This window comes from Bos grunniens, chromosome 14 (assembly GCF_055505025.1).
Source record: "Bos grunniens cultivar Pamir isolate PY7600 chromosome 14, Bosgru_T2T1.0, whole genome shotgun sequence".
NCBI classification, from domain to species: domain Eukaryota; kingdom Metazoa; phylum Chordata; class Mammalia; order Artiodactyla; family Bovidae; genus Bos; species Bos grunniens.
In genome coordinates this window covers 72,276,579-72,301,587 of record NC_141178.1, presented here as the reverse complement: position 1 = coordinate 72,301,587, position 25,009 = coordinate 72,276,579, and the positions used below count along the sequence as shown (strand labels likewise).

Here is a 25,009-nt window from a genome sequence, read left to right as displayed (position 1 = left end):
TCTGTCACTTATTGTTATCTGACAGAAAACTCAAAGTAGGATAATTTGATAAACATTTTTCACAAAGGGCAGTGCAGTAATGCAGAGACAGTAGCAGTGAACATGTCACCATCTGTCCCCTGGAAGGGCACAGAGATGGGAGCGGGCTCAGAATTCGATAAAGTCACTTTGAGTTAGCCCCTTTGGAGCACTAGTACCTTCTGTAGAGCCAGCAGCTGATAGGATCCGCTGAGGGAAGAAGCTAAGAGAAGAAATTTCCTGATCTCATGCTCCTCCCTCTTCCCACCTTTTGCTGGGTCTCTCTGTTGGTGGAACCCATCCAGACACTGGAGCCTTGTCAATATCATGGCTGGAAGTTGGTTCCTGGAATTCAGAGAAGGATAGAGAAGATAGCAATCTGGAAGGGCGAGGGAGAACAACCTACACACACACTCTGACAAATCACGTCAACTCCCTAGGCTTTGAGTTCTTCACTTAATCAATTGGCAAGTTGGATTATAAAATATTTAAATAAATAAATAAAACAGCAGCACAGATATAAATTATTTGTTGTGGCTTTATTCTGAACCATACATTCATTTTGTCAAATAGTCTTCAGAGTAAATATTGGGTTAGCCAAAAAGTTTGCTTGCGTTTTTCCATATCATCTTATGGATGAACCTGAACAAATATTTTGGCCAACCCTATGTTATCCCCATCATACAAATGAGAAAACTGAGGCCCAGAGAGAGATTACAGGATACTCATTCACATAGTGGCTAAATTGTGCAACCAACCCCCTCCCCGCCCCCCACCCAAATACACTTTGCTGAAGTATCTCCCTCATTTTTACTTATCAAAACAGTGGTTGCATTATTTGGGAGTAACGGCTGTTTGGGGTTTCTGCTGTCTTTAAAATTAAGCTCAACCCTAACTGACCGGCCTTAGGTTACTTGATTAGCTCTTCTGGATTCTCTGAATCCACAGAGCTCTCCCTGATCTCATTCCTAGGTTCCCGTGGACACCAATTTCAGCCAGAGTCCTCCCAGAAAGATCTCAACTTCCAAGAAAATGTGCCCCTTCCCCAACTCCGTCCCATAACCTTTTTCTTGTTACCATCATAACATAAAACTTGGGCAGGAGTCCTGGTAACAGAAATCTCATCAATAGAATTATTCTAATGACAGATGGTACTGAGTTCTTTCAAGAAACATGTCGAAGGCTGAGTGTTATATGTCTGAACCCTGGTAGGTTTATTTATCCTGGGCAATTTGCTCAATGTTAGAACCCTTGTACATCATAGCATGGATGTGATCTCTTAATTATTCATGCCATTAATAATTGACACCATTAATAACACTGTAATACCATTAATAATTGAGTACCTAAAATGGAATTCTCTGGAATTAATTTGTTATTATTAATTTTCTGTGCCAGCTAGCAGGGCTCATTAGAATGGTGGTCAGGGTCTGCACACCAGATTATTTTAACTAGTCATCTTCAGGTTTAAAAGGCTAAGAAGTGCAGAATTCACTTCAACCACTTCCTTTCCTTGCCGTTAACAGACCTAACATTCATCTTTTTTTCCCTCTAGGAAAGGGGGAAAGCTTCTGTGAACACCTTTATAGAATTCAGTGCATCTCACTGCTGGCTTATAAAGTGGGCCTAATAAAAGGGGGAGGAAAACTGCCTTTGGGAGTACAAATTCTTGCATCAAACCTGTCCCCAGGCTACCAGTCCTACCAGGCAGGATCCAGGGCTCAGCCCCTTTCTCACTGTAAAACCAAGGGCTGTCGCTCCTCCTCTTTCCAAAGCTTTGGCCACTGGTCTCTTCTCCAGGATGCCCCATTTCTTAAACTGGCCAGAGAAAAATATTCCTGACACCCCCAACCTCTCCTGGATGCTATCCCTTGAGACAAACCCCTTGTCTCTTTTCAGGGACAGAGACCATTTTAATAGAGAACTGGACGGAGAATTATCTACATGGGTGAGGTTCACAGGCTCAATTCTTTTGATTTTACAGAGCTCCGACTCTCTTGCAACGTACTGAAATTCATCTGGCTGAACTTCCTTGTCTACAAAACAGTGGACTAACTACGGCAAAGGAAAGAGTGGTGCCCATGGAGAGGTCTCTAGGAAGGACCTGATACCCAGAGGAGGTTCAGCAGACAGATGCCAGCTGTCAGTGCCTTCAGGGTCTGCTCAGGTGAGGAGAACTGCCTTCTCAGGTAGGATGACCAGCTCATTTGGTTTCTTGGTACCAAATGTCCAGCATCACAGGGTGGGTCTCTGGGTTGGCATCTGACCCCATGGGCACATCCTTACAAGGACAGATGTTTGTGCTCAGTGTCTGACGAAGATGATGCTTTGGGAAGTTTTGGGTACGTTGGAACAATGGACCATAGTGATTCCATTCTTCTGCCCCTTCCTTGCACCAGCTGAGCTGAGTACAGCTGCCACTAAGCCCACTGGGATCCTCTGACAAGAAAATGAATGTGGTATATTACTCCTGTGAACTCCCGTAACACTCTATTACTTTCTAATGGTGTTTTCCATATCCCAGCTTTCATTATTGCTGGAACTTGTCTTCTCTTTCCTGGACTTGTAAGCCTCAGACCCCTTGCCAGTGACTAGCATGTTTGTGTGTGAAAAAAAAAGAACAAGCCAATGGATGGTACATTGCAGCCTATGTGCCCTCTCTTATATGCCTATTAAACTTCAAGACAGCTTCCAACTGGGAGGGGTTAAACATATATGAAGACCTGTGACATCAAAAATCTATGTTCTTCTCATACTTCCACCTGGAATCTGAAGGCTCATTTTGCTTCTTAGCTCTTAGGTTTGTTTGTGCATGGATAAATGTGTTAAATAATAGATTCCAGGTCACTTCAGGAATTATTTGTATGAGAGGTAAAGCCTAGAAATATTCTTTGTCTTTGTTTAAACATAATCTAAACCTGTCTTGGATATAAATGTATCAAAATTGCTTTTCTAAATTGTAAATGTTTTGTGATAAATAACCTAATACTGTCTAGTAGCAGATACTTATTACTAATCTTCTCTGAGTGGGTTGAATGGTTCACTTAGCTTTTTAGGATCTTTGAAAATCTTATCTGTGCATATTGGAGTCTTTTTCTCTTGTGTCCCTGGAGGTAGATATAAATAGATTCCATCATGGGCTCTCAAATGCAAATTGTGACTGTTTTTCCATCTCTCTGACCTTGTTTAACCCTCCTTCTGGATTTAGTCTTCCTGATTAACCAGAGGGGAAAAATTCATAGTATCACCTGGATGCTTTGATGAAGGATACCGAACCCCTGTGATAGAAATCCTCTTCTCCCTCATGAAACTTATCAACTATTAATTAGTTCACTCAGCTGACCAGGGATCCATCTGCATCAGATGATATTAAATGTTAGAGGAAAAGGAAACATCTGGGACTTAGAGGCCCATGAATTTGAAACTCTTTGCCTTCCTGCTACTTAGGTTTGCATTCTAAATTAAGTTTAAAACTCAGCACTAACTAAAAATGCTAGGTCTTATATTATCAGGTGTTGTCATCTGGCATAGTAAACGTTGATTCATTTATGTGTTTATTGTCTATCTTCTTTCAATATAAATAACTTCTGTATGGTTAGGGATTTTGGGGACCAGGACTTGGACAGCAATTTTTTTTTTATTTGTTGAGTGAATAAATGATGAATTTCTGAATGTTCAAACTCATACAGTCTGAAGCAGAAGGGATTCTCAAAACCATCTAGCCTAACTTGCATTCTGTACCTGGCTTAATGGTTGTTACCATAAACATATACCATTCCAGAAAGGGGGGCTCACCATCTCCCAGACAGGCAACTCGATTATTTTGCTTTGTGACACTGAATAAATTTACTCACAGGGAACTTTGTTTATGAAATCACAGCTATTTCTATACTTGTTACAATGGACTGAGCCTTTGGTTCAGTTTAGTCACTTGGTCGTGTCTGACTCTTGGCGACCCCATAGACTACAGCACGCGAGGCTTCCTTGTCCATTACCAACTCCTGGAGCTTGCTGAAATTCATGCCCATCAAGTTGGTAATGCCATCCAACGATCTCATCCTCTGTTGTCTGTCATCATCCTCTGTCATCTCTGTCATCTCATCATCTTCTTCTCCTGCCTTCAATCTTTCCCAGCATCAGGGTCTTTTCCAATGAGTCAATTCTTTGCATTAGGTGGCCAAAGTATTAAAGCTTCAGCATCAGTCCTTCCAATGAATATTCAGGACTGATTTCCTTTAGGATTGACTGGTTTGATCTCCTTGTAGTCCAAGAGACTCTCAGGAGTCTTCTCCAGCACCACAGTTCAAAAACATCAATTCTTCGGTGCTCAGCTTTCTTTATGGTCCAGCTCTCACATTCGTACATGGCTACTGGAAAAACCATAGCTTTGAGTAGATGGATGGAATGAGCCTTACAATCCCCCTATAGATTTAGTACTTTTTGTAAAGTCAAATGTAATTTTTTATAAACATTTATTAAATCCCTTTTATACTCTAGGCACTGTGTTTACAGTAGTTCACAGAATACTGTAATGTATTGTGTGTTATTACATTTTTTGTGTACCAATCACCTGGATGAGCCAGATGAACTTCAGAGAGGGTCTTATGAAAGCACTCAGCTAAAAAGCATCAGAGAATTCAGTTCTTATTAGTGTTCTTATGCCCATTGCTCAAATAATGAGTAATGCTTGCCGAACACTTACACAGCTCACCAAATGCTCTAGCATGTCTATCTTTCTCAAAATGTATTAGCACTCATGAATAAGGAGGGCATTATTCACTCTGAAATTGGACCTTGAGAGGCAATAGTGGAATTGAGTTAAATCAACTAGAAACAGATTTCAGTTTTAACACTCACACTATACTGTTACAAAAATTATCTGATCCTCACACTCTTTCAAAAAATTTGCATTTAAGTCATTTGATAACCACATTCTTATTGTATTCCTATGATAAGCCAAGGCTGGAACTGAAGGGGAAAAGATGAGCAAAGCATAGACCCTTCCTGCTGTGGGGGTCACAGTCTTGCTGGAGAAAGATAGACATTCAAAGAAAGGTTTAGAAACGTCATGGTAGACAGTAACAGATGTCAGATTTGCTTCGGAAAACCAAGGTCAGGCAGGTGGCTCATCCTGCTGGTCTTTGCAGCTAGGTGTGAACATACCTTTTTTCCCTGGAAGATGGTTAATACCTTGAGGAAAAGACATGGTGTCTGGGATGTTTTGACATCTTTTTAGCATGTGCACAGAACTGTGTCCAAAGTCGGTGCCAGTGGTAGTGGTATTGGTGTATGATATATGCAGCTTTTAGACCATGGCATAGCCAATCAGACTTTATTTTTCTGGGCTCCAAAATCACTACAGATAGTGACTGCAGCCGTGAAATTAAAAGACGCTTACTCCTTGGAAGGAAAGTTATGACCAACCTAGATAGCATATTCAAAAGCAGAGGCATTACTTTGCCAACAAAGGTTCGTCTAGTCAAGGCTATGGTTTTTCCTGTGGTCATGCATGGATGTGAGAGTTGGACTGTGAAGAAGGCTGAGCGCCGAAGAATTGATGCTTTTGAACTGTGATGTTGGAGAAGACTCTTGAGAGTCCCTTGGGTTGCAAGGAGATCCAACCAGTCCATTCTGAAGGAGATGAGCCCTGGGGTTTCTTTGGAAGGAATGATGCTAAAGCTGAAACTCCAGTGCTTTGGCCACCTCATGCGAAGAGTTGACTCATTGGAAAAGACTCTGATGCTGGGAGGGATTGGGGGCAGGAGGAGAAGGGGATGACAGAGGATGAGATGGCTGGAATGCATCACTGACTCGATGGATATGAGTCTGCACTCACTGCACTCCGGGAGTTGGTGATGGACAGGGAGGCCTGGCATGCTGTGATTCATGGGGTCGCAAAGAGTCAGACACGACTGAGTGACTGATCTCATCTGATAGCCAATCAGATGCTCAAATAAGTCAATAACCCTACATATAACTACAGGCAATAGATCTGGGCTGTTTTAAAAGTGGATCCCTATGAAAGGACTGTTTGAGGTGTCTGAGTAACGCAACCGAGAGGTGGAGCGCTGTGTCAAGGGCTGGGACCTGGAGAGGAAAGGTGTAGTGAGAGACAGGGCAGGTCACTGGAGCTGCAGGTGGTGGATGCCCATGGAATTTCTGATGAACTTAGGGAAACTCTTCAAGGAGAAGTTGTCTATATGGGACTCTGCCAGCCCAGAGGACACACAATGATCAGATGTTGTCCAAGCCTGTCTCAACTCTGGGGCAGCCTGAGGCAGCCTTGTGAAGCAGAAAAAGGAAAAGGAGGAGGCTGACTGTGTACCTGCGCCTCATCAATGGCCCCAAGGCATGAAATAGGACCCCACGTTGGCCTAGAAGGGAAATCTGAATTTGTATTAGTGGGTGGTGGTGTGTACTGAACTGGATAGTTTAATTATTGAAATGTGATAGTTTTCGTACCTGAAGATGACTTGAGAGTATGTGTGTGTGTGTGTGTGTGTGTGTATGAATTGGAGATGACTGGAAAAGTTAAAGGCTTGTCTCTACAAGTTCACTGTGCAGATTTAAAGGGACAACCAAAACAAAGAAGAAAGCTACTTTCTGTTTATACACTGAAGTCCATCGTGATAAAGCAAACTTGCTTCTGTTAATGGATATACCATTCAGAGTCCCCACTGCCTCTATCAAAGCTCATGGTCAAGCAAATGCCGAACACTGTTTTTGCTTTTTGCCTTCTTTTTTGTGAGAGTGAAACTCCTAATTTCTTGTGGTTAGTTCTTGCGGAAGCAGGTATTGGAGTAGATTTTCAGTAAAAGTGAAGCAGCAGAAAGCTAATTTTTGAAAAGCAGGGGATACCTGTAACGCAGGTTACACAATTTTGAATCTTGCCTTGTTATTTAAGGTTATAACAGGAGCACTTCCTCATAGTCAAAAGAATCTACAGAACTATTTCATGGCTGCATAACAATCCATCCGATGCCTGTGCTTCCCCAGTGATTTGGGGATGTTTGGATGGTTCCAAGTAATTTACATTTTACACTCAGAATTACACATGTACAACCATATAAGGCATTTGGAACAAGTGAAGTTGGGTTTTAATTCTTTTTTCATAAAGCATTGAATTAAGTGAATATTACCACTCACCCAGGGGAATGGACCTGAAAATTAGATTTTCAAGAAACGTGGGCTTCTTTCACACAATGGGTTGGTTGTCCCACTTGAATGAACTTCTTCAGGATGATGCTAGACGGGAAGTAGGAGGGGTCTGTGTCCTGCTCAGAGCAGGGCTCCCAGCTTTCCAATTAGCTCTGCCACAGCTCCCATAGAAGATAGCAGGGATGCTGAGGATTTAAGAGTGAATACATCCTCTGAATTATTTTGATTCCAGGATAGATAGTACAGGTGACCTAAGTAAACCCCTTTCCCCCAGAAGTCACTGGACATGTCCTGCATCACTGAGCCCCAGGACCCTCATTATTTCATTAGGGTGATAAAACAACCTTAACTTGTGAGCAAGAGACTCATTAACCCATTAAGCAGATGAAGAAACTGAGACTCAGAACTTTTCCAAACTCAGTCTACTGTTGGGTAGCAGCACCTGAGAACCAGAACCTAGGCCTTCTCTCTCCTAGTTCTTTCTATATATTCATATATATAATTCATCTACTATAAATATAATTCATATTTATATGGAATCTTGACACTATTTGTAATAATCTGATATTTATGTATACAGATAGAAACTCTTGATACTATTTGTGGTAATCTGGGGTTGGCATAGTTTGCTTGGATAATGAAGGCCCTGGAATGTGATGTGGTCTGATGGCACTGGTGTGGTGAGTGTTCTACAATTTTTCAAATTCTTGAATTTCAAGCCAGGGCCATGCATTTAGCAGTCAGGAAAACTCCATGAAGCATGGCCTCACAGAGGGAGAGAGCTTTATTCAATGTGCTTTTCAGAATACATAGCATTTCCTTCCCTTGATGAATACAGTGATCTTAGCGTTCCATTATTCAAACATGGGGCGAATAATAATAAGGCACTGGTTGAAACCATTAAGGAGGGGAAAATACTTGGAGGGATTTAGAAGTCTTTGTATTTAAACTCATTCGACCTCTTCTCTTGGAGAAAACATTCCCAAGACTTAATCTGACTCCTTTGCGGCATGCTGTTTTATTTTCTGTTCAGGTCAGAGTTGCTAAGAAATGCTGGCTGTCTCCAGTGCAGGAGGCAATGAGTTACAGAATCAGAAGTAGTCGGGGAATAACTGCAAAGCTATTGCCTTCGTCCTGTGGGGACAAATGCTGAATTCCACCCTATAATCCGTTCCTGGTGTGGTGTAGCTGAGACTGATTTCAGTGGTGGGTGTAACCAGAGGCCTTTGCCCCCAGATTCATTGCCAGCGGCTGTGGACAATAAAGGCCACCAGAGGACTGACAAGGGGTCCTCTTGGAATGAAAGTAATCTGAAACCCAACACAGAGTTTTATTAGAACCAGGGAAGGCAACAGAACCATTGATTGTGACTCCAAAGTAGCTAGAGAAAACCCACACCATTCAGGAACTAATGGAAAGCTATTGCCAGAGCCAAAGGCTCATATCACAATTCTTTCCTCTTTGGCTGAGGGCAGAAGGAAGTACTGGTAGTGCTGAATTTGGACCACTTATTTTTGGCTTTTTTTTTTTTTCAACTCTTCTGGAAACTGTAACCATAAACCTCTCTAAAACCGAAAACATCATCTGTTGGTTTAAATTGGACACATATCACCGGTATAACTCAAGGTGCTTATGAGTGCTCAGTAAAACTTAGGCTAACTTGTTACTTTCTTGGCCATAGCCACCTATTATTTTTGTAAGGGAGAAGGCATTCCTTGAAGATTTAATGGAAAGAGCTGTAGACTGAGAGTCAGGAGATGTATTAGGTACAATGCTACCTATTATCAGTTATTAGTTTGTTGCTCCAGGAAAAATTCCAAACTTCTTTGAGCCATAGCTAAGAGATAGCTAAGGTTGTCATAGGCAGTCTGGTGACTTGGAGCCTGTAGTTTCAACTTTATAGGTGAGAAAAAAATGTTAGAGAAATTCCATACTTACACCCAGAACAGAGTGAGTTAGTGGGTTTGGAGCTAGGCTCTGAAACCTCATTGGTACAACTCCGTGACTATGCCGAGTCTGCTCTACAGTGTCTGCTTCCCTGGAATGCATTTTTCTCTAGATGGCACTGCTTATTGTGCATCCTTCTGTCGGTCCTTCTCCAACCAACCTTGCACTTCATCAAATTTTGGGCCAACATCGACACAAATCTTTTCTTGATTGAAAACCAACCTGGTTGAATTCTGAACTCCAGTTTGCTTGCAGCCTCCTCATCTGTATTTCTTAATCTGGTCTGGTGTCACATATGCTTTGTGAACTGTGGATGGAGAGCTTGTTGGATGCTTAGAATATGAGAGCACTCATAATACTGATTCCAGAAACATTCAACTTTTTGACCCATCCCAAATACCCATGCCCCATACCCTGGTGGAGGTCTTAGAATCATTCTATCGTGCATGCATGATACTATAACATACATTTACTTTATATAATATATTGGTGGTGGTTTAGTCACTAAGTCATGTCCGACTCTTGTGACCCCATGGACTGTAGCCCACCAGGCTCCTCCGCCCATGGGATTCTCCAGGCAAGAATACTGGAGTGGATTGCCATTTCCTTCTCCAGGGCATCTTCCCAGCCCAGGGATCGAATCTGGGTCTCCTGCACTGCAGGCAGTTTCTTTACTGACTGAGCTACCAGGGAAGCCCTGGTATAATTATATAATACAGTTTTTACTTTATAAAAATTGTTTTTACTTTTATAGTCAAGTCAACTAGATTTTCAACTCAAAGAGGTCAGATGCTGGGTCTTCTAAATTTGTTGACTGAATTTAATTTGTGTCGTCTGTAGGGCTTTGTTTCATGATCCAAGTAAATAAAAATTCACATGGGATACATACACACAAAATCACCTAAACAGACTGATCAGATCAGATCAGATCAGTCACTCAGTCGTGTCTGACTCTTTGCGACCCCATGAATCACAGCACACCAGGCCTCCCTGTCCATCACCAACTCCTGGAGTTCACCCAGACTCACGTCCATCAAGTCAGTGATGCCATTCAGCCATCTCATCCTCTGTCGTCCCCTTCTCCTCCTGCCCACAATCCCTCCCAGCATCAGAGTCTTTTCCAATGAGTCAACTCTTCGCATGAGCTGGCCAAAGTACTGGAGTTTCAGCTTTAGCATCATTCCTTCCAATGAAATCCCAGGGCTCATCTCCTTCAGAATGGACTGGTTGGATCTCCTTGCAACCCAAGGGACTCTCAAGAGTCTTCTCCAACACCACAGTTCAAAAGCATCAATTCTTCGGCACTCAGCCTTCTTCACAGTCCAACACTCACATCCATACGTGACCACAGGAAAAACCATAGCCTTGACTAGACGGACCTTTGTTGGCAAAGAAACGTCTCTGCTTTTGAATATGCTATCTAGGTTGGTCATAACTTTCCTTCCAAGGAGTAAGCGTCTTTTAAGTTCATGGCTGCAGTCACCATCTGCAGTGATTTTGGAGCCCAGAAAAATTCATGTAGAGAGACTGAATAGAAAGCAAAATATAGAGTTCTGAAGCTCAGAAGCAAAAGCTGAACAAGGGATAAATTAGAGAGTCAATGTAGTAGTCGTGGTGGGCTACAGATTCTCAAAGGTTTAATGCAACCGATGTTTATTTTCACTCGCACAAAGCCCAGTGTGGATGCTCCAGGCTGGTGGTTTTCCTAGGCAGTTCCCGTCTAAGTGTTGACTCAGGGACATAGACTTCTTCCAGTGCGAGGCTCCACCACTGCCCACGACCTTCTTGGAGTCCTTGGCTGTTTCCTATGCCTTTAACTGGCTGATGGACTAAGAGAATGCAGGATTTCTCAGGATGACTTTAGGGCTCAGGTCTAGAAGTAGTGCTCATCATTTCTATCCAAATTATAGTGACTAGAACAATTCATGCATCCACAACTAGCCACTTACATTTAGCTGTGTGCTCAGAAGGAGAATGAAGAGATGTTTCACAAGTGTATCGATAGCGTTTGAACCCAAAGGAATGAATAGGCTCACCTAATGCCTGACTATAGAATTGGAAAGATGGCCTATGTCAGGTATCTGACAAGCTCTCTATGATAATGATGATTAATAATAGCTAAAACTTTTAAAGCACTTTACTGTGTTCTGGGAACATTTACATATATTAATTCATGCACTCCTTATAAAAGTCTTTTTATATAATGCCATTACACACACACACACATGCACACACACATACACAAAGCTGCAGAGATAGTAAATAATTCTCTCAAGGTCACAGAGCTCATAAGTGACAGAACAAGAATTTAAATGCAGGCAGGCTGCTTCCAGAGACTGTGAGTTTAACCTATGTCATATGCTACATAATTACTATCTTCAAATACTTGAAAAATGTCACATTAATATGTAAGTATCTTTGCTGTGGATTCCCAAGGGGTAGGACTATAACTAACAAATGGAATTTAAATGATGATGGATTTCAGCCCAGAAGAAGCTAGCTGCTTCTACCAAAGCTGTCTGAAAGAAAGGAAACTGCAGCCTGAGATAGTGAGACTAGGAGAGGTGCTCAAGCATAAGAAAAACAAATGCTTGGCAAGGAGGTATCACCGAGAGGCCTTGAGCATCAGGTGAGTGCTTGGGAGAGATAGTATTTATGTTCTCCTCCCACCAATGAGAATTATGAAAACTTGTAGGTATAGATGTGCCCATTTCTCCTTGTGAGTGTTAAACCCTCGCCCCACCTAAGTTCTGAATTAAATTTCTATTGAATTACATATCTAAATTTCAATGCCCATATCTTCTTAGTACTGGGTGATTTCTGAAAGTAGGAGGAGAAAGGAAAAAATTCATAAAAGGAAAATCAACTCCTGCCCTTAAAGTTCTTATAGTTTACTTAGACAAGACTTATACCTGAGGCTCATTCTTGTGAAATACTGGAGAGCAGTCTATTTAGAATCTAGCCTGGAAGGGAATGAGAAGTGACCTACAGAAGCAGAAGCTCTCAAGCTTTTCTGAATCACCCCAGGAGTTTGTCAAACCAACCTGGGCTTTCTGATTCAGTGTGTTTGGGTGGTGGTGTTGTTCAGTCACTCAGTTGTGTCCAACTCTTTGTGACCCCATGGACAGCAGCACGCAAGGCTTCCCTGTCCTTCACCATTTCCCAGAATTTTCTCTAACTCATGTCCATTGAGTTAGTGATGCCATCCAACCATCTCATCCTCTGTCATCCCCTTCTCCTCCTGTCTTCAATCTTTGCAAGCATCAGGGTCTTTTCTAATGAATCAGCTTTTTGCATCAGGTGGCCAAAATATTGGAGCTTCAGCTTCAACATCAGTCCTTCCAATGAATATTCAGGGTTGACTTCCTTTAGGATTGAAAGGAAATGGAAAGGAAAGGTTTGGGTGGGGTCCCCACAAATTTGCATTTTTAACTACTTCCCAGGTGATGCTGATGCCCGTCAGGTGATCACACTTCGGGAACCATTGCTCTGGTATAAGATTTATTGCTCCAAACCATAATCCTCTATTTATGTGTCTCGGTTTCCTTGAGACTGTGAACTCCTGAACTAGGACTGTCTCATTTGTCTTTGTGTTTCCAGGGTCTAGCCCACTGTTTGTCTCTCAATAAACCTGGGTTGAATAAACAATTGGAAAGAAATGTGTGGTTTTCTAGAAGTACAAAGAGGGAAAGAGACTGTTTTTGGGAGTCACTTGGGGGAGGGATCCATTGGCCTCTCCTCTCAGAGATTTGAAAACATGATTCATATAACGAGGTGTCCGAACCGAAAAGCAACGTTATCCGTACACAAACCACTCCATTTCGCAATCCGCACATAGGACTCCAGTCCTCAAATGAGCATCTGAATCTTTTCTTGTCACCCCTCCTCCTAGCCATGTGTCTTCCTTTTCTCTCAAGCTACTTCATGGAAGGAAAGTATTCTTTCTCATACTTTGAATGTAATTTTCTCCTCCTGTAAGTCCATTCCCTTTGGACTGACTTTGGCTGAACTTTGCAGTCTTCACTGAAGAGGGAACCCTTTCCCACTGTTCTCTGGGAGAGCAGCCCCTTTGAAGTCACAGCTGGCTTGACTAAACTCATTTCCTCCATCCACAATGTGCGTCTGATGCAATGCTGGCTGACGCTCCCTCTTGCCGGCTCCCGCTATTGAACCAGACCCAAGTGCAATGTTTAATGTGAGTGTTTGGCTTGGCTTAAATTTGGCCAAATCATCTGTACTTTGTTTCATTTGAAAGCCCTACTTCTTTCTCTCTCTCTTTCTCAACCCCTCTCCCTCGGCTAGTTCATTCCAGATGTTTCTGATTTGTCCTTTTGTGGTCTGCTCCACCCAGTTCCTAAATCAGTAAATCATTTTCATGCTTCTTCCAAAATCTAAGGAAAGAAAGTGCTCAATTAGAGAGAGAGAGAAACTGATTATAGGTTTCCTAGAGCTTGCATTTAGGGATGGCTGCTCTTCTCAGGAAATACTTTTGAAAGGTAGGAGGAAATGTTTCATGATGGAGAATACTTGAATCTTAACTTTGTATTATTTTGGATAAGAGTAGGTATAGTGTTGGTGTGCTAGTATTATAAATACTTCAACACAGCACTTGTTTTAAGGCCTGATATAATTGCTATTCTTATTTGAAGTCCTTCAGTTACTCCAATAAAATGGAGATACCTATTCTGTAAAGCTATATATGTACTATAAAACACAATAACCTGTAGTCTTCATGGCCTTCTCCCCTCTCCTGTCATCTCTTACACTTCTCAGCAAGTTGATTGTGGTGATGAGGGTCAGGTAGACAGGATACAGGATGGGAGAAATGTTTACTTTATTATTATTATGAAGAGTAAGGGACTTCTCCTCGCATGAAACCATTGATCTGCTAGGCTAGTAAGGGAATTTAGAGAGAAAAGTCAGTAAACTCCTTGAGTTTAGAAAGAGAGTTTTGAATGTTTTGAAAGTAGAGATGAACGATTGTGAGCAGCTGACTATATGAGAAATTAGAAGAAAATAAAGATTCTAAGAAATATTATGTGTTACAAATGCAGTTTCTCTTTGGTGCCTTAAATGATGTTAGTCAGTACTTATAGTTCTTCCCAAGACGTCCTTTTTTGGAGGGGCATAGGTTTTCTTTTGGATTTGACAGTACTATGAGACCTGCCTTTCAGGTTATACCTATTAAAATTGTGCTACTTATTTTGTTATTTAATCTTTCCATTTGCCTGTATTGGAGAAGGCAATGGCACCCCACTCTAGTACTCTTGCCTGGAAAATCCCATGGGTGGAGGAGCCTGGTGGGCTGTAGTCCATGGGGTCGCACAGAGTCGGACATGACTGAACGACTTTCCTTTCACTTTTCACTTTCATGCATTGGAGAAGGAAATGGCAACCCACTCCAGTGTTCTTGCCTGGAGAATCGCAGGGATGGGGGAGCCTGGTGGGCTTCCGTCTATGGGGTCGCACAGAGTCGGACACGACTGAAGTGACTTAGCAGCAGCAGCAGCAGCATTTGCCTGCTGATCTGAAACCATGATACAGCAGAAGGAGAATGGCCTTTGGAGACACAAAGATGTTCTTTTTTTTTTTTTTCTGGTGGGATGGGGTGGGAGTAGAAGAATTTTTTTATTCACCAAATACTGTATGTAATTAGGTTAGTGACTTGACTTCTGAGCCATTTCTGAAAAGTGAGTGTATTAATATCCAACTTATGGGGCCATGATAAGAATTAAATGAGATCATTTAAACTACCAGTTACTTAGTAAAATTTGTAATTGGTATATTTAACAACCAGGACTCATGGAATGCAGTCAAAACACAGCTTCCATATTGCGCTCAACTCTATTATTTAATTACTGGGGGCAATTACATAGGCAAGAAGTTGAATATTGTGACAGAATGCATCTTTTTTAGGCATTCTTGGATAATAGAAAATCAATTACCTTGTATATCAAGAACAAGTGAGTCAGAAATGTTCAATGAATAATGGACATGATGATCTACAAATTAATACTTAAGTCTTCATTCAAAACTGAGACCTCTCCTCTCAGTCCACTCACTTTGATAGGGCAGCCCCAGTAGGCCAGTCTATGTGGAAAGAAGGGAAGCTCCCTTTGGTAAGATTTCTATTTAAATGGCTGATCTTTCCAATGAGATTCCATATCAGGAGACTGCAAGAAAATGGTTTTAATTAAGCTGAATTCTTCAGGTTTATCCTAAATTAACATATATAGAGATAGGTGGTATGGTTGAGTGTTCTATAAATATTTGCTGATTTAAAGAAAATGAGTAACTATGAACTCTGACTTTGCTACTAGTTGGCTGTGTTATCTCAGGTAAAGCATCACCTCAAAAGACAATTTCTTATTTATCAAAAGGAGATCTTGCTGATATCACCGCTAAGCCCTCTCACCTTTTAAAGCCCCACAATTTTGTCATCCTGCACAAGGAGTTTTCCTATAATAGTTTCTCATGTGTACCTTCTCTGGTCAAGTAGATGGCAAGGGTCTGGACCATGTTATCTGTGTGCTTATAGGTGTTAGAGTTAATAGAATTGGTTTCCTTTCCAACTTCTATAAAAGAGGCTATGATGGATCAAGGGCAATGCCAAGGATGTTACCATGGGCTAATCCTAGTTGTTGGTGCTTTGGGTGATTAGGAATCAGTTGAAGCAGCGGGCTCCAACCTTCTTATAACCAGGGACCCATTTTGAGGAAGACAGCTTCTCCATGGACTTGGCAGTGGGTGTGGATGGTTTCAGGATGACTCAAGCATATTACATTTATTGGGTATTTTATTTCTATTTTTATTGTATCAGCCTCACCTCAGATCATCCGGCATTAAATCCTGGAGGTTGGGACCCCTGAGTTAAAGGACATAATGTCCCTACAGTATGGTGGTTTTGAGCCTGCTCTTCTAGAGATTATAGTTTTTATGAAATTTGTGTAGCTACATAGAGGGTTTGGTAATTGGCCTGTCTCATATGAAAGTGCCATCCATGAAAACTCAAACGAGGGAGGAATCACTCTACCTGTGGGGTTCAGGGAAGCTTTCACAGAAGAGAGGAACTTAGCGGAGTCTTAGAAAATGATTAAGTATTTATGAGAAAGAGGAGAAAGAAAGATTACCTTAGGTGGAGGGAGGAGGAATCATTAATCATCTCCACTCTCCTATGGGACCTGCAGTAACTAAGAATCAGAGATCCAAATATCAGCTTTAGCAATATATAGTAACAGTAAAAATGCACTTACCTTAGGAGGCAATAATTCTCCTCTGAGATACATACCCTAGAGAAGCTCTCACATGTGTTTATAAGGAAACATATCACAGAATACTCATAGTAGTGTGTCTATAATAATGAAATATGGGAAACTACCTACATATCCATCACCACATATATACAGTATCTTAATCCTTGGGAATACTATAATCAGTTAGGATGAATGCGCTAGCAATGCATCTATCAACATGAGTTAAACCCTGACAACATACTATTGAGTAAAATATTTTACTCAGGTTAAAAAATAGGAACTTTTTATAAAAAAGATATGAATGTGATACTATTCACATACAAAGTCTATAAATGAGCAAAACAAATGTTGGTATTGTTGAAGAATACATAAGTGGTGTAAATATAAAAAACATTCAGGGAAATGATAAACACAAAGTTCAGTGGTGGTTCTCTCTGCAGTGGGAAATGTGTAGGAGAAAAATGGGAACAAGACAGAGTATACAAAGAACTGCCATTGTAGGGATAGTGTTTTAGCTCTTAAGTCAAGTGGTAGGAGTAGTTTTCTTTGTTCTCCAGCATTATCTGAAGTTGTTGAATAGCTGGAATTCAGTTCACATGTTCAGTTCACATGCATATTGAAAATACAGTATTCTGAACAAGAACACTAGAGTGGGTTGCCATTTCCTACTCCAGGAGATCTTCCCACCACTGAGCCACCAGGGAAGCTCATGTTCACTATCCACACACATAAAGTATTTTCATAAACTTTGTGGTTGGCAAATGTACATTGGGATACATGGCTTGGGCTCAAGAACAAAATGGGCTCCCAGTATTTTCTCCAGGACTTACTTTGTCCACCTGGCACAGAACAAAGAATTCCTGCTCTAGTGACCTTATCATAAGACAGCAGTCACAGAGAAAAGAGGCTGAGCTGATTGTTCCCCTGGCCGTTAATCTTCCTGGGACAGAGGCATGAGTGATGGGGGAAGAGAAAGAAGGTCACAAGCTTTTCCTCTCTATTTCTAAGTGGGTAGCAGTTCCTATTATGTGGCCCAGCCATTGCCATTTTAATAATGAGAACCTGAAATTTTCTCCTTATGCTATTCAATAAAAACAAAAGTTTTGTTAATATCAAAATGCATCCAAATTATACATGGCTGAAAGTAAAAGTGTTATTTGCTCACTCTTTGTCCCCATGAACTGTAGCCCGAAAGGCTCCTCTGTTCATGGTCTTTCCCCAGGCAAGAATATTGGAGTGGGTTGCCATTTTTCTTCTCCAGGGAATCTTCCTGACCCAGGGATTGAACCCAGGTCTTCTGCATTGCAAGCAGATTCTTTACTGTCTGAGTTACCACAGAAGCTCCCGCCCCTCCCCCCCACCCACCCCCCACCCCCGTCTCCACCCCCCGCCACAAAAAAAAAAAAAATGGCGTTAATAGACATTTCTCCAAAGGAGATGTACAAATGGCCAATGAACATCTGAAAACATGCTCAATACTCTTCTCCAGAGAATCTTCCTAACCCAGGAATCGAAACTGGGCCTCCCACATTGCAGGCAGATTCTGTACCATCTGAACCACCTACCCTATTTCTATAAACTATGGCTTTGGTCATCGTATGCAGACTTATAAAGAGTTCTGCTGTTCTTATTTGGACAGATGAGGTTGCAAATATCCTTTGTGTGACCATCAGGTGGAGTCTTTGCCACCTCAGGAACTTATGATGCTCTCCTTATGATGCTCTGAAGAAGCATCTCCAATTGCAAATAGACCGTGAGACAATGGAACCTGATTAGATTGCCCCAGGTCTGTCTGGGGAACCAGTGAACTACAGCTTTTTGGAGAAAGACTGATGTAGAGTTGAGGGAAGCCTGGACAGGCTAGCAATGTTCTAGTTCCTTCAGGCATTGTTTCTAAATAAGGTTTTCAATACATAGCAGGCTTCTGATACCTCTTGAGGTCACTGGGAGGCTATATGTGAAAAAATGGCCAGGATGGCTGGAGAGTAGAGTCTGAAGGGGAGTGGGTGTTGGGAATTGGGAGCTGGTTTCTAGACTGTGGTTCTATTAGTTTCCAATGTCAAGAGCAGAGAGCCAGTTAACAGTCAGGGGTAAGCTGGTGGTTGAAACCAGGTGTGAACTGCCTGGTTACCAAGATGTACTATGAACAGGTATCTGAGAGAAGTAAGCCAGGTTGAAGTCAGGGATCGTGCCCATTAACCCACCTCCAACATTCTCTTCTCTTCAAGGAGGGACCAGAGAAGGCAATGGCACCCCACTCCAGTACTCTTGCCTGGAAAATCCTATGGATGGAGGAGCCTGGTGGGCTGCAGTCCATGGGGTCGCTGAGGGTTGGACATGACTGAGCGACTTCACTTTCACTTTTCACTTTCATGCATTGGAGAAGGAAATGGCAACCCACTCCAGTGTTCTTGCCTGGAGAATCCCAGGGACGGGGGAGCCTGGTGGGCTGCTGTCTCAGGGGTTGCACAGAGTCGGACACGACTGAGGCGACTTAGCAGCAGCAGCAGCAAGGAAGGACAAGTTAGGGCAGAAAGATAAACTGTTATGTGAATTATAAAAGATCACTTTTTGTTCCATTTGATTTGTGACAAGATAAAGTCACAAAGTTTTCATCGTGATGCTGTGCTGTGCTTAGTCGTTCAGTTGACTAACTGAACTCTTTGCGACCCCATGGGCTATAGCCCGCCAGGCTTCTCTGTCCATGGAGACAGAGACAAAATCCCCATGGGGGTTTTGCAGGCAAGAATACTGGAGTGGGTTTCCATGCCCTCCTCCAGGGGATCTTCCTAACCCAGGGATCAAACCCAGGTGTCCCGCATTGCAGGCAGATCTTTACTGTCTGAGCCACCAGGGAAGCCCTTTCATCATGATAGACTATAAAAAAATGACAACACAGTTTATTTGGGAAAAGCCTGCCATGACTAACTTGAGTGATTGATAAGCCTCTTCCCAAGTATTTTAGTCTAGAAACAACACTAAGAAAGCCAACCAGTCAAATTAGAAGACGCATGCCACAGAAGCTGGGAGTCAGACTCTGAGGACTCTAAGTGGGGTCCCCAAACAAAAAGCGCTTTGCCTTGGTGGGAAAGTTGCTTAATGTCTATAAGCCATACTTCATAATGCTGCTGATGGTAAAGGTATTAAATGACGTAATAACTCTCCTGTGATATGAGACACAGCTTTAAAGAACCTCACAGGGTACCCTTTAGGGGTAAACATTCTGTTCTGCAGAAGAGAAAATTGTGTAGCCAGAGAGATAAAGTGACTTGTTCAAAATTAAATTGTTAGTAATTCCTAGTTCAAGGACTGAACATAAATATACTTCTTCAAAATGCAGTAGTTTCCCCACTTAAAAAAAAGGATAGAATGCTGCTGCTGCTGCTGCTGCTGCTGCTAAGTCAATTCAGTCACGTCCGACTCTGTGGGACTCTGTGTGGAGCCCACCAGGTTCCCCATCCCTGGGATTCTCCAGTCAAGAACACTGGAGTGGGTTGCCATGTCCTTCGCCAATGCATGAGAGTGAAAAGTGGAAGTGAAGTCGCTCAGTCGTGTCTGACTCTTTGCGACCCCATGGACTGCAGCCTACCAGGCTCCTCCGTCCATGGGATTTTCACCCCCAAAATGAGTTTCATCTTTTCCTCCTAAATGGCTCGCCTAGACTTCAAAACTGAGTCAGATTTCCCCAGTCAACCAGCACTTTGATAACTCCAGTCATGTGTACCCTGAGAGGACTTTCTCACAGCATTTCTGTATTCCTGTTGCCAGACTTGACTAGAAGCCAAGGCGGGAAATCATTATAATGTTTCAGAAATTCATATTCAGTTTTAATTTTCTTCTAGGGGTGGGTGGACTTGCATTATTCTTCTGAACACATCTGCCCTGAATTTGCATGTATAATGAAAATGATGCTTTGTTAAAATGTTTTGTTAAATTGCCTTTAAATTTTTATTTCAAAATATTTTGTTATGGTCAGGATACATGCTTTCCTAAGAGGAAGTCCCCTATGAAAAAAATGTGGATAACCCAAACTGGATGGTAGCAGAGGGAAAGAGCAGTCGACTAGAAACACCACTGTATATACAATTTCAGAAATTTCCCACTGCTGGAAGGAAAGGGCCAATTATCATTTCAACAAAATGTTTATTGAGGTATAGGTACATACACAAATCTTAAGTGTACAAATCAATGGATTTTCACATGTATATGTAAATATATACATATGTGTATATTTATTTATTACATACTATATATAATATTTTCAATACCCCAGAGGGATCCCTCATGCCTCTCTCACCCCAAGATCAGGTAACCAATGTTCTGACTTTCATCATCACTGTGTAATTTCTCCTGTTTGTGAATTTCATAAAATTAAATTATACAGTGTTGACTATTTTGTGTCTAGCTTCTTTCATGCATTGCTATGTGTGTGAGATTCAACTGTGATATTTCTGGTAACAGGCATTGTCTTTTTTGTTGCTTAGTATTCCACTTTATTTATATTCTGCAATTTATCCTTTCTAGACAGGCATTTGGATTGTGCTAGGCAATGGCATCCCACTCCAGTACTTTGCCTGGCAAACCCCATGGATGGAGGAGCCTGGTAGGCTGCAGTCCATGGGGTCGCTAAGAGTTGGACACGACTGAGCGACTTCCCTTTCACTTTTCATTTTCATGCATTGGAGAAGGAAATGGCAACCCACTCCAGTGTTCTTGCCTGGAGAATCCGAGGGATGGGGGAGCCAGGTGGCTGCCGTCTGTGGGATCACACAGAGTCGGATACGACTTAAGTGACTTAGCAGCAGCAGGCTTTAACTGGACATGGAACAACAGACTGGTTCTAAATCACTAAAGGAGTATGTCAAGGCTGTATATTGTCACCCTGCTTATTTAACTTATATGCAGAGTACATCATGAGAAATGCTGGGCTGGAAGAAACACAAGCTGGAATCAAGACTGCCAGGAGAAATATCAATAACCTCAGATATACAGATGACAGCACCCTTATAGCAGAAAGTGAAGAGGAACTCAAAAGCCTGTTGATGAAAATGAAAGAGGAGAGTGAAAAAGTTGGCTTAAAGTTCAACATTCATAAAACTAAGATCATGGCATCTGGTCCCATCACTTCATGGGAAATAGATGGGGAAACAGTGGAAACAGAGTCAGACTTTCTTTTTTTGGGGCTCCAAAATCACTGCAGATGGTGAATGCAGCCATGAAATTAAAATACCCTTACTCCTTGGAAGGAAAGTTATGACCAACCCAGATAGTATATTGAAAAGCAGAGATATTACTTTGTCAACAAAGGTCCATCTAGTCAAGGCTATGGTTTTTCCAGTGGTCATGTTTGGATGTGAGATTTGGACTGTGAAGAAAGCTGAGTGCTGAAGAATTGATGCTTTTGAACTATGGTGTTGAAGAAGATTCTTGAGAGTCCCTTGGACTGCAAGGAGATCCAACCAGTCCATCCTAAAGGAGATCGATCAGTCCTGAGTGTTCATTGGAAGGACTGATGCTGAAGGTGAAACTCCAGTACTTTGGCCACCTCATGCGAAGAGATGACTCATTGGAAAAGACCCTGATGCTGGGAGGAATTGGGGGCAGGAAGAGAAGGGGACGACAGAGGATGAGATGGCTGGATGGCGTCACCGACTCAATGGACATGAGTTTGAGTGGACTCTTGGGAGTTGGTGATGGACAGGGAGGCCTGGTGTGCTGTGATTCATGGGGTTGCAAAGAGTCGGACACGACTGAGTGACTGAACCAAACTGAACTGAGGCTTTAACTATTATGAATAAAACTGCCATGAAATTCTTATCCTTCTCATTTGGCAGACAAATATATTCATTTATCTATCCAAAGGCATGGAATTGCACAGTCATAGGGTAGACATACAGGAGAAGGCAATGGCAACCCACTCCAGTACTCTTGCCTGGAAAATCCCATGGATGGGGGCGTCTGGTAGGCTGCAGTCCATGGGGTCGCACAGAGTTGGACACAACTGAAGTGACTTAGCAGCAGCAGTAGCAGCAGCAGCAGCAGGATAGACATGTATTTAGCTTTTAAAACTTGAGAGCTTTAAAAGTCGATGGGGCTGGTGCACTGGGATGACCCAGAGGGAGGGTACGGGGAGGAAGGAGGGAGGAGGGTTCAGGATGGGGAACACATGTATACCTGTGGTGGATTCATTTCGATATTTGGCAAAACTAATACAATATTGTAAAGTTAAAAAAAAAAAAAGTTGATGGTTTCAAAAGGTTTTCCAAAGTCATGATTTTCTTGTAAGAGAGAAAAGGAGACTTTTTTCTGAGAAGTGTGTCCATACCTTTATAGGATGCACATGAAACTGTTTCTCAGGATTTCTTCTTTGTAAGGTGGAGAAGGCGGAGGGAATTTTTGTTCTTAAGGAAAAGCCCCCGTGGGAGGAATCCTGAGTCTCTGTCTCTTCCCTTTGCTGCTTCTCCTTGCTTCCTGCCTAATGGTGAAGATACAGACTACAGCCTACAGATGGGAGACTGAAATGAGGATGTCAGGTGCAATCACAGTGGTAAACTGAAAATACCCCGGATGTTTCAGTACTGAATCAAGTAGCCGCAAGAGTCCATGTTTCTTTTCCTTAGATACACGGTGGGAAAGAAGGAAAAGAAAAATATTAATAGCAGGAAGTAGTGGATAAACTCCGTAGTTACACCTTTGTGTCACTTTCTCTAAAAGTTTAGAACATATCTTATTAAATACAGCTTTAGCAATAATGGGGCTTCTCTGCTGGCTCAGCTGGTAAAGAATCCGCCCACTCAACGGGAGACCTGGGTTTGATCCCTGGGTTGGGAAGATCCCCTGGAGAAGGGAAAGGCTACCCACTCCAGTATTCTGGCCTAGAGAATTCCATGGACTGTATAGTCCATGGGGTTGCAAAGAGTCAGACACGACTGAGTGACTTTCACTTTAGCAATAATAACTACTTAAGAAGAAAAACTGTTTCTTGAAGATTTAACTTCTAAAACTATATTACAAAAGTGAAAACAAATACTAAATGTACTGTCTTGAATTTCCTGTTGCCTTGTAAAGGGAAAAACAGCTTCAGTTAGCCTTGTGTTAGGAGCCAGGTTATCTATTATGATGATACTACAAATCACTACCTTGTTAATTATTCACATATGTTCTTGTTCAAAGCTTGATGAGTTTGTATCATGAATATTTATATGTGGCTGTCCATCCCAGTCATTCCAGATTTCTCTTAGGATCAGCAATATGAGTACTTTGTCAGCTGTAAGCTTTAGAAAGCATCTAACTATTATATGGGGGCTTTGGGGGTATTTTTAAAATTATTTGATTCTATGCCCAAGTTAAGTGGGGATCTGTCAACAACCTGGCTTGTGATCAATGCAAGCATATCAGACAGATAATGTAGATCCCTACAGGAAAAGCTACATAAAACATTTTGTAATGTACAGTCAAACATGTCCCCCTTTCTCTCTGATGCTCAGCCTCTTCATCTGCTAGAAATGGGAGTTAGAGGAAATAATCTCCAAAGGCATCTGGCAGCTCTAATGTTTGATGACTTTATAATTTTTATTTCACAGTGTGATTATTTTACCAGTGAATCTCAGGGACCCAAATCATCAATATTGATCAAAGAAAGCTAATAAGTTCAATTAAACAAATATTGAATGAGTACTCTTGGACCAACACAGTGCAAAGAAGTCAGTGAAAAGTTGTTGGATAAATGCATGATTGAATAAATAAATGAATGTCTAGATGAAGAAGGCACTCAGTGCAAACCAAATGGACACAGTTCCTTTAAATCATGACAATTAATATACAAAACTGTATGAAATAGTGATGACAAAAATACAAACTAAAAGCAAGTCTCAGCTAATGTCTAACGTTCTTAAAAGATCAGATACCATCTGATTACAATAATCAGGATAGTAGAGAAGAGTGATCAGGGGATCAACATAAATTGAGCAATCATTATATGCCAGAACCTTGTAGCTTTAAAAGATGCACAAATACTCACATGTGGTTCTTGACCTTGAGAAGCTCACAATCCTGTGGAGTTGCTAAATATTTAGGGAAAACTTTCTGTGCCAGGCACTGTTAGGTGCCAAAGATTATAGTGGGGAGGGTGCAAGGCACCATTTTGCCTTGAAGAACGTACATCCAGAAATGAAAGGGAGACTTTTAATCACACCATTTCAACACAGTGCCATACATGTGTGATAAGGGGCTTGTGAGTGGCAACAGACACAAAAACGTGGGATGCTCACTTCAGACAAATGAGAGATGGGGAGTTATCTAGGTGTAGTGCGGACCAGTGGTTCTTGAAAGCTGAAATGTATAAGAATCACCTGTGAATCTGGTTAAAACACAAGTTAAATATCCAGATGTGAAATATTTTTACTTATTTGCAATGTATTATAATTTTCCTGGCCAGACAACTTGGTTGTCATATTTAAAGAGTTTTTTGTTCAATCCCTAAGTTGTATCCAACTCTTTTGTGACCCCATGGACTGTACCCTGCTAGGTTTCTCTGTCCATTGGATTTCCCAGTCAAGAATACCAGAGTGGATTGTCATTTCCTTCTCCAGGGAATCTTCTAGACCCAGGGATTGCACCCACATCTCCTGCTT

At 41.8% G+C, this 25,009-nt stretch overlaps 1 protein-coding gene across 38 annotated transcripts in view; it reads left to right on the top strand.

The window, feature by feature from the left end:
* The window catches only part of LOC147359668 (uncharacterized), a 587,603-nt gene that overhangs the window by 465,892 nt on the left and 96,702 nt on the right, over positions 1-25,009 (top strand). For 36 of the 38 annotated variants that reach the window (XR_015140278.1, XR_015140281.1, XR_015140291.1 and 33 more), the window contains one exon: positions 2,003-2,185. The gene's annotated coding sequence lies outside the window, so the exon portion shown is untranslated. Of the gene's footprint in view, positions 1-2,002; positions 2,186-2,417; positions 3,165-25,009 lie in introns of those variants that run through there. The other 2 variants (XR_015140296.1, XR_015140293.1) reach the window with 2 other exon arrangements.